The following is a 15,104-nucleotide window of genomic DNA, read 5'->3' on the forward strand; positions in this document are numbered from 1 at the left end:
CAAAACATTATCATCACCAGGGAGCTGATTTGATGTGCAAATGATGCAGCCCCATTCCGGACCTACTGAACCAAAAACTCTAGGGACGAGGCCCAGCCATCTGTATTTTAACAAGCCTCCAGGTGATTACGGTATCCGCTAAAGTTTGCAAACCACTAAGGAAGAAGATTTGGCTCATTATGGAATTTCACCTCAGGAGGTACTGTTCTCCTGATGCAAGGTAAAAACAAAAACAAGTTTATTAGGAAGTCACTGTGCTGAGAGAGCTAGACAAAATGATTCATTTCCTCAATATTCACCAACAGAAAGTATCACCAAAGAAGAAAGGCAAATAATTCATTGAACAATCATGAGTCATCACTCTCAATAACATCTATACCCTATGTATATTGCTGCACAATCCACATTTGTTTGCTGACAGTTTTACTTGTTAACCAAAACTCACTATAAATGATATAAAAATAGGACTTAAAATTAGTGAAACTTACCATATCAGTTAGCAATGAATTTGGCTGAAAACAACATATGCCTAAGATAAACACATATTATTCATTCCAGTCAGGCACATTAAAGAATAAAAAAAGAAAATTAAGGAAAAGAATCCAGACTCTGGTTATCAGTGAAGTATAAGGCACTGATGTCCTAAAATGAAAGGTTAAGTATTCAAATATATTCATGAATTTATTTCAAATGTGACAAATGCTACTGCTCAAGACACTGGTAAACATGTGTACATTCTAATGAGATGGAAAAATAAAGAAAAAACAGTACACATGTTCACACCCAAAACCATCTGAAACCATGATGTTTTGTTACCCAGATTGTGTTACATGAATTTTTTTATTTAAATTTTTCATAACAAATAACCAATGTCCTTATCATTATATCATATAGAGCCCAATTTCAAACTTTTTTCTTTCTTCAGACATTGAGTACCTCAGAAAAGGAAGAAATATTTTTAAACAAACATTTTTATTGAAGAAAAAGAAACACAAGGCCTCTCCCCATTAGTAGAAATAAATCCCACGAGCCTGCATAAAGGTAGCTAAGCCATAGATAAAAGCAGACTCCCGGCTGCAAAACATTACACAAATGTCAATGATGCTGGATTAATGCCAAAACTCCTCAGCAAGAGGTACTGACAGCATGAGTCACATAGCTTTGCACAGTGAGAGGGAAGAAGAGGCAGTCCTGGAATTCTATCTGCTATAACCATGGTAGGTGACAGCAGACATTCCTCATCTTCAAGTGCTTAAAATTTTTCTTTATTACAACAATGATAACTCGGAGAAGATACTAATGTTGGTGGGGAAGGTGGTGGGTGACACCAGAGCAGCAAATGGTTTCAATTTCTTTCATACATTTCTCTTTCCAACCTTGCTGTGTTCAGAGACACCTAATTACATCACCATATGTTTCGAAAAGAACATTTTTTCACTGCATCTAAAACAAACATATGGTGAAATGTTTTTTCAGTGTCATCTTTTAAATAAAGAGAAGAAGAATTGACATAGTATATAATACTTCTAATATACAAGAAGTTTGAAGACCTTTGAGATCTGACATCAGAATAGAAGGATTAATAATTTTCTTGACATATTTTTGCATGTTTGATTAATTAATTGGTGTCTTGAGACTATGTCATTTTATATCAAGATCTGAATGTACATGGGTTAATTTAGTAATGGAGATCATTTTAATTGGATTCAAAATTGGGGTTTATGTCTCTGAGGATCTTAACTGGTCAGGGTAGTCAAAAGTATTAATTAATGCACTTCAGAATATTAACTTATTTTCTAACTGCTTTATGGTCCTCAGAAGTTCATAAAGTTTTCCTCTCAGCACCAACTTATTATGCCCATACATTTGGGTGTTATAAAAGGTTAGTCAAATGTAAACTGACAAAAAAAAAAAAGCAAAAAAATGTTCATCATAGGCCTTCTGTTACTGATTTTTAAATTAGTTTACTAAAAATGTACTTGCAGCACCTGGAAGAAAGTCAACTGTGTGTTTCTTGGATAGCTAAATCTACTTTCTATCAAATAGCAATGCATCAGCCAGCATTATCAAATTAAGCCATTTAAACAATGATTTTTGTCAATCTGTTTGGGAAATATATGTGTCAAAACACATGTCAAGTGGTTTGGAGGTCAGAAAACATGACAATTAGTTGTGGCTCTTCGAATGATTTTTGCAACTCTGACCAAGTTACCTGGTCTTTTTGTGTCAGGTGCCCTTATCTGTAAAATGCTGCTGCACTCTGACGCTGCCATGGTTCATTAGAGTCTGGGTCTGTGAAGCCTGCAGAGAGAAGAGATTGGGCCTATTTGCTAACTCTCTTGTGCTTATTGAGATACTACCAATCACTTAAGGACACCAAGTACAAGGTATTGCACACCCTGCAGTTTGCAGATATGAGGTTTGGAGAAATTCTGTAGCCATGTCAGTCCTAACAATAACCGGAAGCCAGCCTCACAGTGCTCCAATACGCATCAGTGAATTCCAATCTATTCCAAGAAACCTCCTGAGGTAAGGCAAGTGGTCCAGGAATACCTTCCAGGCAACATGCAAGGGATGCTGGGCGTACCATGAGTCCTGCTCTATGAGAAAACAAAGCATAGTCCTTTATGCACATTGTCCTCTGTTTTATATTCTTGTTGCATGGGTGAGTAAAGGCTCTTCATTATTATCTAGAACTAGAGGGAGACAAAGCCTCACCAGTATTTGACGTGGCCTATAAGGCCCTACATGGTTTGACCACCTGCTTACTTCTAATATCACCTACCTTGGCTAGCATTGGGGATCCCCTCACCCTCCATGCTCCAGTCAGAACAGCCATCTTGCCCTCTGCTTCAGGACCTTGGTACCTGAGGCTTCCTCTAGAAGGCTCCAATTACATGCTCCACAGGCTCCCACACAGTCTTGATCTAGTAACTCACTCAAATCTATTAAAGTATCACTTTCTCAGAGAACCCTTCCATGATCCCCAAGTCTTGATCAGATTTGTTTGTGATGGACGCTAAACAATGTGATCCTTTCCTTGACTTACCTACATTTGTAATTATGATTCATTGATGGAATTATTTCAGTAATGTGTGTCTCTACAACCCAATGGTAACATCCATGAGAGTGTATAGTTTGAGCCTTCTACTCACCAGTTCTGTCATTTAAGGTCATAGTTGCAAACATCGGAAACCAATTCTGAAAGATTTACAAGATGGTATAGATAGAGGTTAAAAACTTATGTCTAGCACCAAGCTCCCTGGGTTTGAATCCTGACTCTGCCATTTATTACTCTATGGCCTTGGACTCGTTCCTTAACCTCTGTGTGCTTCAGCTTTTTCATATGTAAAATGGGGATAATAAGAGAATCTACCTATTAGAACTGTAGTGAGGATTGAATGAGTTTATTCAGATAAAATGCTCAGTAAGAAGAGAACAAAGCAAATATTAAATACCCAATAAATTTAAGCCATTACTGTATAAGCAGAAAATAAAATGCATTAGTATTTATTTTAAGGGTTATTAATATAATAATTAAATACTGTCAAAAGGTTATTGGGTAATAGTCTATGATTCTGGAAAAGACAAAACCCTAGGAATAGAAGACAGATTAGGGCTTGGGGTAGATGAAGAGTAACTACAAAGAAGTGGTATGAGGAATCTGAGGCATGATGGAACTGTTCGATAGCATGACTGTGGTGGTGAGTCCATACTTCACACGTCAGAATCCAGAGAAATGTCTACCATGAAGAGTGAATTTGTTGCATATGAATTTAAAAAATGAAGTTACTTAACAGCTCATATTTTTATCACTGCAATATTAGAGAACCAGACCTAGAAACTGAGCAAAAATTATTAAAAAGCAAGTCCACACTGAGAATCACAGCCCAAAGTAGTTCCATGGGGACAAGGCACCACCACTGCTAGATGCTGGACACCAGAGGACACACTACCACTATCAAGTAGAGCAGGGAATGTGCTAAGCTCCACTGGGTCTCACTGCCCCCGTGTCCCTAACTGCCCTTGAAGACTGGATACTAAAACTTCCATGGCAACCACCGGCCAGCTGAGAGGATTTTCTGCCCTTACTTCTTGGGCCACTAGCTGCTGACTGAAAGTCAAGGTGGGTGCAAAAAAATTAGCCAAGCCTAGATCACACAGACATATCTTAGCTGCAAGGGAGGATGGATACACGAGTGTCAGTTTCAGTTCTATAATTACAGGCAAATGCCACCCCCAACCACATTAATAAGGTAGAAAATCATCCTGAACAGAGGGATGGGTTCAGATGCTGGGAATCCAAAATAAAAACTAATACAAAAGAAATAGGTCAATAATAGTTTTCAATAAACACTTGTTGAATCAGATTTATAAGAGAGGTAAAATTAGGACTTTCAGAAAAGCAGTTCTTATTAACAAATAACTTAAGTGGTACCTAAGTTTTTCCTGTCCAATTTAAACATAAACCAGCATTTAACAGGAAGCAGCATGTTCTAGTGGAGAGGGAACCAGGCGACCAGAGATCTTGAATTCACAAACACCTGGACCCCCCTTAAGGCTTTATTCTCATCTCTACCAAACAAAAATTGTTTGATACTACACAAAATTGTTGTGATGCTGAAACAAGGGGAAAATGATGAAAGTTTTTAAAACTCTAAAATCCTACGTAAATTTATTAGGGGAAAAAATGGCACCTTTAAAATGATTTTAGTCTCGGGGCGCCTGGGTGGCGCAGTCGGTTAAGCGTCCGACTTCAGCCAGGTCACGATCTCGCGCTCGTGAGTTCGAGCCCCGCGTCGGGCTCTGGGCTGATGGCTCGGAGCCTGGAGCCTGTTTCTGATTCTGTGTCTCCCTCTCTCTCTGCCCCTCCCCCGTTCATGCTCTGTCTCTCTCGGTCCCAAAAATAAATAAACGTTGAAAAAAAAATTTAAAAAAAAAAAATGATTTTAGTCTCTGTGTGCTGAAATGGTAAGGTCTCCAAGCTTTGTTTGCTGGAGAAGAAATCACTATCATTCTGCTCATATTTCCATGGCAGCCCACGGGACAGGGCACACTCCTCTGCCATGCTCCCAAGCCACCTCTCCACCTGCTTCCCAGCCACTCTTCTGTGTCTCAGGAGAGGACGAATTGTTAGTGTCATCGGCCTCATTCCTGGATCAAATTTTACTGGTGGCAGGGCTACTACTCTTAAAAAGCTAGAAGACTTCCACTGGCTTTCTATCGCTTCCTGCTCCTATGCTGTCAGTTCACAGAGCAGAGCCTGGCTCAGGCACAGGCCAGCCATGCGTATCCATGGACCAGCTAGGTAACAGGACTGAGACAGGAAGCAGGGAGCAAAAAGCCCTGCTTAGACTTCTTGGTCTCTCCCTCACAGACCACTGTCACTACATAAGGCAAACTTCCTTCTAAAGATAGGGGCACTTGCCCAGCTATCCTGTTTTAGAAGTCATTAATTGTAGGGCGCCTGGGTGGTGCAGTCGGTTAAGCGTCCGACTTTAGCTCAGGTCACGATCTCGCGGTCCGTGAGTTCGAGCCCCGCGTCGGGCTCTGGGCTGATGGCTCAGAGCCTGGAGCCTGTTTCCGATTCTGTGTCTCCCTCTCTCTCTGCCCCTCCCCTGTTCATGCTCTGTCTCTCTCTGTCCCAAAAATAAATAAACATTGAAAAAAAAAAAAAGAAGTCATTAACTGTAATTTGCTCCCCTCTTCCTCCCCTCCCCGACTGAGGTATTGTTTCTTAGTCAAGAGTCCTTGAGACCACACCTGGAACTAATATAACGTTGAATGTTAATTATAGTGGGCTTAGGTAATCATCATCATCATCATCATCATCATCATCATCATCATCTCCAACTCAGAAAAAAAAGTCCTGGAGAGAAGGTGGATCAGTGGTGGGGTTTAGCATTAAAATTCCACCCAAAATAGCAACATTTTTTAGATGAAGAAAGGAAAGCTTTAGAACAATATCTATAATTCTGTTTCTGTCAAAGTTAAAATATCCCCAAACTCTTTGCATGTCCTTATATGATTATGAGAAGAATTTTGTAAAAAGTCAGGAAGGATGCAAACCAAACTCTAACCATGCCTGCCATTCAAGAGGAGAATGGGATGGAGAAAGAGAGGGAAAACGTGAAGAGAGATGTTGGCTTTTTCCTCTGTATAGTTCCGTATATTGTTACATTTTTACAATGAGCAGATATCCATATCTTATGTGTAAGGGTTTTAAAAGATAAGGTTTACTAGTTTTTAATACACAGAAAAATAACTTGCTATTGAATGTCAGAAATCTAAGAAACAACAAATCTTGTACACAAAGGATTTCCTTAAGCAAATGTACGGACTTATCTAAAACACAATCTCTCCACCTACCCACCCCCTGAAAAACCGTAAGAACTATAGGAATTTGTAAGAAAAGCCAGTAAAGATATGTTACAAAATAATTCCTATTTTAGGTTTTACCCTTGGTTTGCTTTACTTGCTGTCACCTCTGTGTGGGCCTTTCCTAGAACCAGAGTGTCAAACAATAGCTATTTTGAGTGGTGGATGAAGGATTATGAATTCTCTAAGAACAAGAGAGGCCATAGTTTGCCAAAACAGGAAATGATGTTTGTCTTCTCTACCCAGGGGGTATTTGTACCTAATGCTACATACCAAATATATATATATGTGTATATATATATATATACATATATATATATGTGTATATATATATATACATATATATGTGTATATATATATACATATATATGTATATATATATATACATATATATGTATATATATATACACATATATATGTATGTGTATATACACATATGTATATGTGTATATGTATATATGTGTATATATACATGTGTATATGTATATATATTCTATATGTACATATATATATATATTCTATATATACCTAGACACAGAGCACACATATGTACACATATATATTAACATAATTCACACAAAATGATACCTGACTCCTTGGCATCAACACAAATGTTGTAAACTAGGTAACAACATTAGATACCATTGATTGAAGACAATGCTGGCCAGTTAAATACACTGTCATTTAACCTGTAACTTACTAGGTAGGTATAATGACCTGAACTATATCCCCCCACCCACCCCTTCATATGTTGAAGTCCTAACCCCCAGGATCTCAGAACATGACTCTATTTGAAGCTAGGGTCTAAAATGGTTATTGAAGTAAAAATGAGGTCATGTGGGTGGGCCCTAATCCAATATGGCTATTGTCCTTATAAAAAGAAGAGATAAGGACACACACATCGAAGCAATACCTTGTGAAGACACTGGAGGACAACAACTATCTTTTTTTTTTTTTAATGTTTATTTATGTTTTTCAGAGACAGACAGAGAGACAGAGTACAAGCAGGGGAGGGACAGAGAGAGAGGGAGACACAGAATCTGAAGCAGGCTCCAGGCTCTGAGCTGACAGCACAGAGCGCCACATGGGGTTCAAACCCACAAACTAAAAGATCGTGACCTGAGCCAAAGTTGGACGCTCAACCGACTGAGCCACCCAGGCACCTCGACAACAACCATCTTTAAGCCAAGGAGAAAGGCCTTACTTGGACTTCCAGCCTCTAGAATTGTGAAAATAAATTCCTGTTCTTTAAACACCCAGTCTACATAGTTTATTATGGCAGCTTTAGTAAACTAATACAGTAGGTTAGTTATTTTATCCTACTACCTGATTCTTCTGAGATTTACTCAAGTCCTGCTAGTGTAATGGATACCTGTTTTGGTTAACAGTACCCTGTTCTTTCTAAGGGTTTCTATTCCATGGAGTCCTGAGAGGTCTACTACAACAAAGAGTAAGCACATGATCAAGACTATGCTATGTTAAAATTCCTCCCCACCGCAACTGGCCCAGGGAAGACTTCCAGCCCACGCTTTCAATCAGCCTTTCTCTCTTAGGATGTAAAACCTGAGTAGAGTCACACAAGGTAGAAGGACTTTGTCAACTCTAGTACCCTAAACAGACTTTCCATGAGTTTTTACCATAGAGATCCCTGGAGCCACCCTGGTTGTTGACCTTCCTAAGGCCTTACATTTTTAATTTTTTCTCTGTTTCTGACTCAATTCATTTCCATTTTTGGCCTAAGCTCACTAGACACAGTCTTAGTTCCTTAAAGCCAAAAACACCTCGGTGACACACATATTATTTTGTACAATGGAGTCTCTCACATGATAGTCTCTTAATAAATGGGATAATTGTATATTCTTGGGCTCCTTAAGGAAAAATGCTTAAAATATACTGCAAAATAGAACCCTTCATCACACCTATCCAATGTGACGATGCCATTTCACGGATGAGAAAGTCAAAGAACAAATGCTAACACACAAACAGACTTTTGAAACACATCAAACAGAACTTACTAAGAATATTAGGGGCAAAAAAAACAACAACATGGAATTCTGCATTGAACTGCAGAAGTATACAATATTCTCAACAACCAGGTACCTGTAGCACACTATGACACAGCTAATCACAAGCTGGTGAGTAAATGAGCTCCAGAGTTTTGCAATGATAACTTTGCCCTACTGAACTCTCACACAAAGCCCAATGGTTTCTACAGAGAATCCACTTCATTACCAATCATTACTTAATATCATGACTTGGTAATACAATTTTAAGATCATTTTCAATAGTACTGTTTCCTGATATCCCTACACAAGTAATACGCAAAAAAGTTATATTTGCCAAAGCAGTGATTTACCACAGTGGAAACCACTTATTCTGCACTTATTACTTATATCACTTGCATTTTGTTGGCATAAAGTTTATTAAAAAAAATACTCTCCCAATCCCCTATCATTTACAATTTTTAAATTGCCTAGATCCAGATAATACAATTAAATCTCTGAATTAACATAACCCTTTTCTGCTTAAATTTTAAAACATCAATATAGCTTTCATTTACTTTTCCATCCTCCTTCAATATTAGAAATTAAATTTCATTAGCTGGCTTTTTTTAAATACCTGGGAGATTTTTATTTGAGGTCTCTGCTTTTCCGTACCCAAAGAACTACTACAATACCTTTCAAAAGCTGCATAAGCCACAACTTAAACCGATTTGATCATTCATGAAACTGGTACCATGCACACTGCCAGCTTGCTACCTTGACTAGTAAGTATTAGGAATGACCTTTTTACATTCCAGGAAAGTAAATCACCTCCTGAGGTCGGTTAACTAATGGAATCAGCAGGAAAGTCTTATTATCATATCCTACACCTAAGGAAGTTTGCAGGTGTCCCCATTACTAGCTACTGAGCTAACAGTTATTTGCCCAACTGCAAATCTACAAATCAAACTCTCTCCTTTCCTCTCCCTCCCGCCTCTTTTCTCCCTCTCTCCCCTCTCATCACCTCTTCCCCCTCCCACGCCACCCACTTTGGCTTCTGAATGTTTTCACTTCAATATTCTGGATCAGTCCATTTCAACTCAACTTAGCTTCCAAGTAGAGACAAACACAGGAAGAGAAAATGGCTATGACTTATGAGGTCCTAAAAGCCTCTGCGGTGCTTTTTCCTTTATGTAACAGTTAACAATGTCCCCAAATTCCCACACTAATTACCCCAGGAGAAGTTTAAGGCCTGGTCTCTCCAGATCAACGCTGTGAAAGTATACACAGCTGCAGTGGAAAGGTAGCACATGAATTGCCATTAACATGGTAGACAATCATGTACTAGGGAAGAAAAACCCAAAGGGTAAGCAGTATAGACAGACATTTACCCCTGACATGAACCAGTCATCAGTAGAACCACAGATTTAAAGATGGGAGTGAAGAAATAAGATAGTGTAAGGAAGTTATGATCTGGAAAGAGGTAAGGAAAAGTCTGCACACTACAGTAAACTGTCCCAGTGAGAATGATAGGGGCAGACTCATATTTGTATGGTCTGTAGAGTTACATACTTTTTTTTCAAATGGCATAGAAGTATTTGTTTAGAATGAGAAAGAAATAATGATGTATTCATTTTTAAAAGCTGACAAATATGACAGACTTTCAATATTGTTTTTCCACATTTTTAATCTGCATACTCCTTGACCACTTCTTCAAATGAGAACAATTAAGTCATATTTTCTATAAAAAGAATACAAAATAATAATCTTCTAGCACAGTGGATAGATTTCAGGGTTGTTGTTTTGTTGTTGCTTTTTTTTTTTAAATCACTGCTGGATTCTAAAAGTTTCTTTTAATTTCACAATGCCTGATCTTTTTCTAATCCAACAAAGTCTCTTTTTCCTATATGATTAGTTTCTGGTTCTATACCTTTCAAACATTGTTTCTCACCACAGCCTACATACCTTCAGTGCCAAGAACACATTCACACCGCAACACGCTGCCCGGTCTCGCACCTTCAAATCCAGCTGCCGCTGTCAGAAGCAGTTTTACACTTCTTATACAAGTAATACACTGTGTTTGTTTATGAGCTCACACGGTGAAACACAGAACACACATCAATTTTTGCATCATAAAATTTCTCTGTAACCAAGTTATGAGATACAGAAGCATTAAGAGTATCAGACAAATCTACACCCACTTTTAATTGTACATTAAATGGAGTAAAGAACATGAATTTGCTGATAATTTCCTCACCAGAGCACTTGCTTCTTGTGTGATTTGGCTTCCTTCCAGCCCTTTTTAGATAGTAATGCTGACCAAATTATCCTGTTATTCAGAAAACTCAATGAAACATTAGATCATATTTATTTCCAATAATTAAATTCATACCCAGCTGCCGAACAAGAAAAGCATTCTTTCTAACGCAAACCAAAATCAGTTTTTAAAAGACATTGGTCACAAAGAGTGCACGTAATGAACCAGAATATTCCACATTTGAAGCTACACATAGTCATGTAGACAACTATGGATTCATTAATTTGCAGGCAGTAAGGGGAAGTCCTATTCACATTATTTCATTCTTATAAAATGTAATGTTCTACCATAAACTAAACAGTTTACTAAAGAAGTGATAATCATCCCAGAGTGCCTACTATAGAAGCCCGATTTAAAAACCACAAAATAAAAACAATATTTCCATAGACTTAATTGAAAGCATCTATTCACCCTATTCGTAGGATAGCTATGAAATTTTTGATTTGTGTCACAATGACTTTATAAAATTAAAACGCTATATGGGTTTTTTACTCTGAATTTAATAATTTACTAAAATGGAAATCTAACAATACTTCTTTATCACTCATTTGGTCCTTTTGGAAATTCCCAGAGAAAAGAAAGTTTAGAAGTTCAAGACAAAATAAATGTTTTAAAGCATGCTTTAATTAAAAACAATCGTAAAATGTTAAAGACAGCTGTTTTCAATCATGGATGCATATTAGAATCACCTGGGGAGTTTTTAAAACAACTACTGTCCAGACCACACCCCAGACAAATTAATTAGAAATTTCTGCATATAAGACCCAGGTACCAGTATTTGTAAAGTCCCAAGTGATTCTGGTATGTATTAAGAATTACAAATAATTGCTTTATAGGGACATCTGAGTGGTTCACTCAGTTAAACCTCCAACTCTTGATTTTGGTTCAGGTCTCAATCTCATGTTTAGTGTGATCAATCCCCACGACCTGTTCTGCTGCGCTGACAGCACAGAGCCTGCTTGCGATTCTCTCTCCCTCTCTCCCCACCCCTACCCCTCCCTCAAAATAAATAAATAAACTTTAAAAAAAAGAACAATTGTTTTATACTATGTTATAATCAGCTGGCAGGCAAGAACAGACAACACATTTAAGAATATTTGCCATGGGGGCGCCTGGGTGGCACAGTCGGTTAAGCGTCCGACTTCAGCCAGGTCACGATCTCGCAGTCTGTGAGTTCGAGCCCCGCGTCAGGCTCTGGGCTGATGGCTCAGAGCCTGGAGCCTGTTTCCGATTCTGTGTCTCCCTCTCTCTCTGCCCCTCCCCCGCTCATACTCTGTCTCTCTCTGTCCCAAAAATAAATTAAAAAAAGTTGAAAAAAAATTTTAAAAAAAAAAAAGAATATTTGCTATGATTTCATTCAGAGGGAAAAGCTATACAAAGTACCAAAGTGATTTGGTACCCAGCCTCTCCAGATGGCAAGAGGTCCTCAAAGCAGGAATAAGAAGGGTAAAAATTATTTCAATGTGGCTCTAAGACTTTTTGATAAGACTTCAGAAAAACTGACCCTCTCCACTAGACAAGCAGGCTTCTATGATGAACATGGGCTTTGTCTCACATACCCTGACAGGCAGGCAGGCCAGGGATGGACCTCTTACAGAGATTTGTGGATGTGGCTTTTATTTAATTGAATAAACCCCAACAAGATTTATAGAAAGCCCACAAAACTTTTAGAAAAATTGTACGAACAAAAGCACCCCCAACTTAGACTAAAGGGGATGAGGGAGAAGAGCCCATAGGGCTACCACTGTTCTACAGACGGTTGGGAGAGGGCTTCTCTGGCCACCACCACACGGGCCATGGATGAGGAGGAATGACACAGAGGGAAGATCTGGTGCCCAGAGAGATTTCAGAATTGTTAATGGTCAGAGTACGTGTTTCCTAGCACTACCATAAAAAGTTAGCACACATTTTTTTTTAATGTTTATTTATTTTTGAGAGACAAAGAAAGATAGAGCATAAGCAGAGGAGGGGCAGAGAGAGAGAGAAGGAGACACAGAATCCGAAGCAGGCTCCAGGCTCTGAGCCGTCAGCACAGAACCCAACATGGGCTCGAACTCAAGAGCCAGGAGATCATGACCTGAGCCAAAGTCAGACACTTAACCAACTGAGCCACCCAGGCGCTCCAAAAGTTAGCACACATTTAGTGGATAAACACAAATTTATGATCTTACAGTTCTCTGGATCAGAAACCCAGTATGAGCTTTACCAAAATAAAACCAAGCTTTCAGCAGGGCTCTGTTTCCTTCTAGTTCTGGTTACTGGCAAAATTCAGTACCCTAAGATTACAGGAATGAGTTCCCTATTTTCGTGCTGGCTGTAAATGGAGGCCTAATCCAGCTTCTAGAGGTCATCACATTCCTTGGCTAATAGCCTCATTCTCCATCTTCAAAGCCAGCAGCAGCCTCTGGCTGGCTCACTTTTCTGTCTTCCTCTTCCACTTTTAAGGATTCAGGTTACTAGATTGGCCTACCTGGACAATCCAGAATAATCTTCCATCTCAACTCCTTAACATATCTGCAAACCTTCCTTTTGTCATGTAAGGTAACAATACTCACAGGTTCTGGGAATTAAGATATGGACATCTTTGGGAGCCTTTTTTCTATGTACGTTGACCACTATTGATCACTAAGTGCTATAGGCTTTCTGTTGTCCTTTTGAATGGGAATGTCTACTTTGGTGATCTTATCTCTCTGTTCTACCAGGGTACATGTAAGGGTGGCAACAGGAAGGGCTGGCATAGCAAAGAGGGACAGATAACTGCTCTTTTTAATGCACAAGTCTTCAGAGAAACTGGATCTGAACTCAAGGAGCTGTACCCAAACAACCTCAACCATGTATGAGGAGCCTCAGCCACATCTGGATCTGATTCAGATGAAGAGCTCTTTAATTTTGAACTGATGCTGTAGCAGAATAACATTTTGTAGGACCTTGGAATATTTTGCATGTGAGAGGGATATAAATAATCTGCAACCAGAAGGCAGCCTGTGGTAGACTGAAGATGACTGATATTTTTTGCTACTGCTCCCATGACAGGTGGAATCCACATCCCCTCCCTTTAAATCTTGTGACTGCTTTGACCAACAGAGTACGGCAGAAGTGACGCAATATGACTTCCTCAGCCAATTATTGTGCCTGTCAATACCAATGCTCAAAAAACATGTGTCAAGTGAGTGGATAAACAAAAAGCCTACCCTTTGAAGGAGTCAAGGAAGAAGATTATCTTAAACATTAATAATTGTGTAAGGTCATATAACCACTTATTGGAGACTTATTATGTGCCAGGCAGTATGCTATGTGCTTTAAATCATGTATCATAATTTTATTATCTGCACTTGATAGATGAGAGCAGAGAGATTAAGAAATGTGAATATAATTACATGGTAAGTGGCTTCACGGGTATTCACACCTGGGTCCCTGTAATGCCAAGAGTCTCCTTCCTTTCTCTCCTTCTTTCCTCCTTTTTCTTTCTTTTCTTCCTTTCTTTCTTTCTTTCTTTCTTTCTTTCCATTTCTCTTCTTTTCTTTTATTTTCTTTTTTCTTTTTTCAATAGGGAGAGTGCGAGCAGGGGAGAAGAGCAGAGGGAGGGAGACAGAGAGAGAATCTCAAGCAGGCTCCAGGTCCAGCACAGAGCTTGATGCAGGGCTCGATCTCCCAACCCTGGGATCATGACCTGAGCCGATACCAAGAGTTAAGACTCTCAACCAACTGAGCCACGCAGGTGCCCCTCTTTTCTTTTTAAATTCCAATTAAGTTATTCACATACATGGCAAAAACAAAACCACAAACACCACAAATCAGTGAAAAAGAGTCAAAACTATGTCTCCCTGTCATCACTAATCCTAGTCTCTATTCCTCTCCACAAAGAAAAGCACTACTGCTAGTTTCCTGTGTATCATCCTAAATATACACTAGGGCATTTTTTTTACACAAATGGTAGTATTTTTTTTAATGTTTATTTTTATTTTTGAAAGAGAGGGAGTGCAAGCAGAGGAGATGCAGACAGTGGTGGTGGGGGTGTAAGGAGAGTACAGAGGGTCTGAAGCGGGCTCTGTGCTGACAGCAGAGAGCCTGATGTGGGTCTCAAACTCATGAACCACAATATTATGACCTGAGCCAAAGTTGGATGCTCAACTGAATGAGCCACCCAGGAACCCCACAAATGGTAGTATTTTAAACATAATAATTCAACTTTTTTTCCATATAGCCATGTCTCCAAAATCTTTAAACAATATACTGCATCCACACACACACCTACAGAGGTAAAACCTGGGAATCTCAAAGTAATTTGAGGCAGTCTGTTTGTTTAGACAATAAAGCAATTCATGTGGCCAAAACAAGTATTTTATTCCTCCATTTTTTTTCAGGTATTGAAAAAAAATCTTAAATATCTTACAGATATTTCAGATTTAAATATCTTACAGATATTT

The 15,104-nt window shown here is 38.8% G+C and overlaps 1 long non-coding RNA gene across 9 annotated transcripts in view; it reads right to left on the bottom strand.

Moving 5' to 3' along the window:
- Positions 1-953: 953 nt before the first annotated feature.
- LOC121013196 (uncharacterized) overlaps positions 954-15,104 on the bottom strand; it is a 69,337-nt gene continuing 55,186 nt past the window's right edge. For 7 of the 9 annotated variants that reach the window (XR_005782582.1, XR_005782566.1, XR_005782580.1 and 4 more), the window contains 2 exons: positions 3,156-3,201; positions 954-2,600 (listed from right to left, as the gene is read on the bottom strand). This is a non-coding gene — a long non-coding RNA (uncharacterized LOC121013196). The remainder of the gene's footprint in view (positions 2,601-3,155; positions 3,202-15,104) is intronic. The other 2 variants (XR_005782576.1, XR_005782584.1) reach the window with 2 other exon arrangements.

Source organism: Herpailurus yagouaroundi, unplaced genomic scaffold (assembly GCF_014898765.1).
Source record: "Herpailurus yagouaroundi ecotype Mexico unplaced genomic scaffold, PumYag 29, whole genome shotgun sequence".
NCBI classification, from domain to species: Eukaryota; Metazoa; Chordata; class Mammalia; order Carnivora; family Felidae; genus Herpailurus; species Herpailurus yagouaroundi.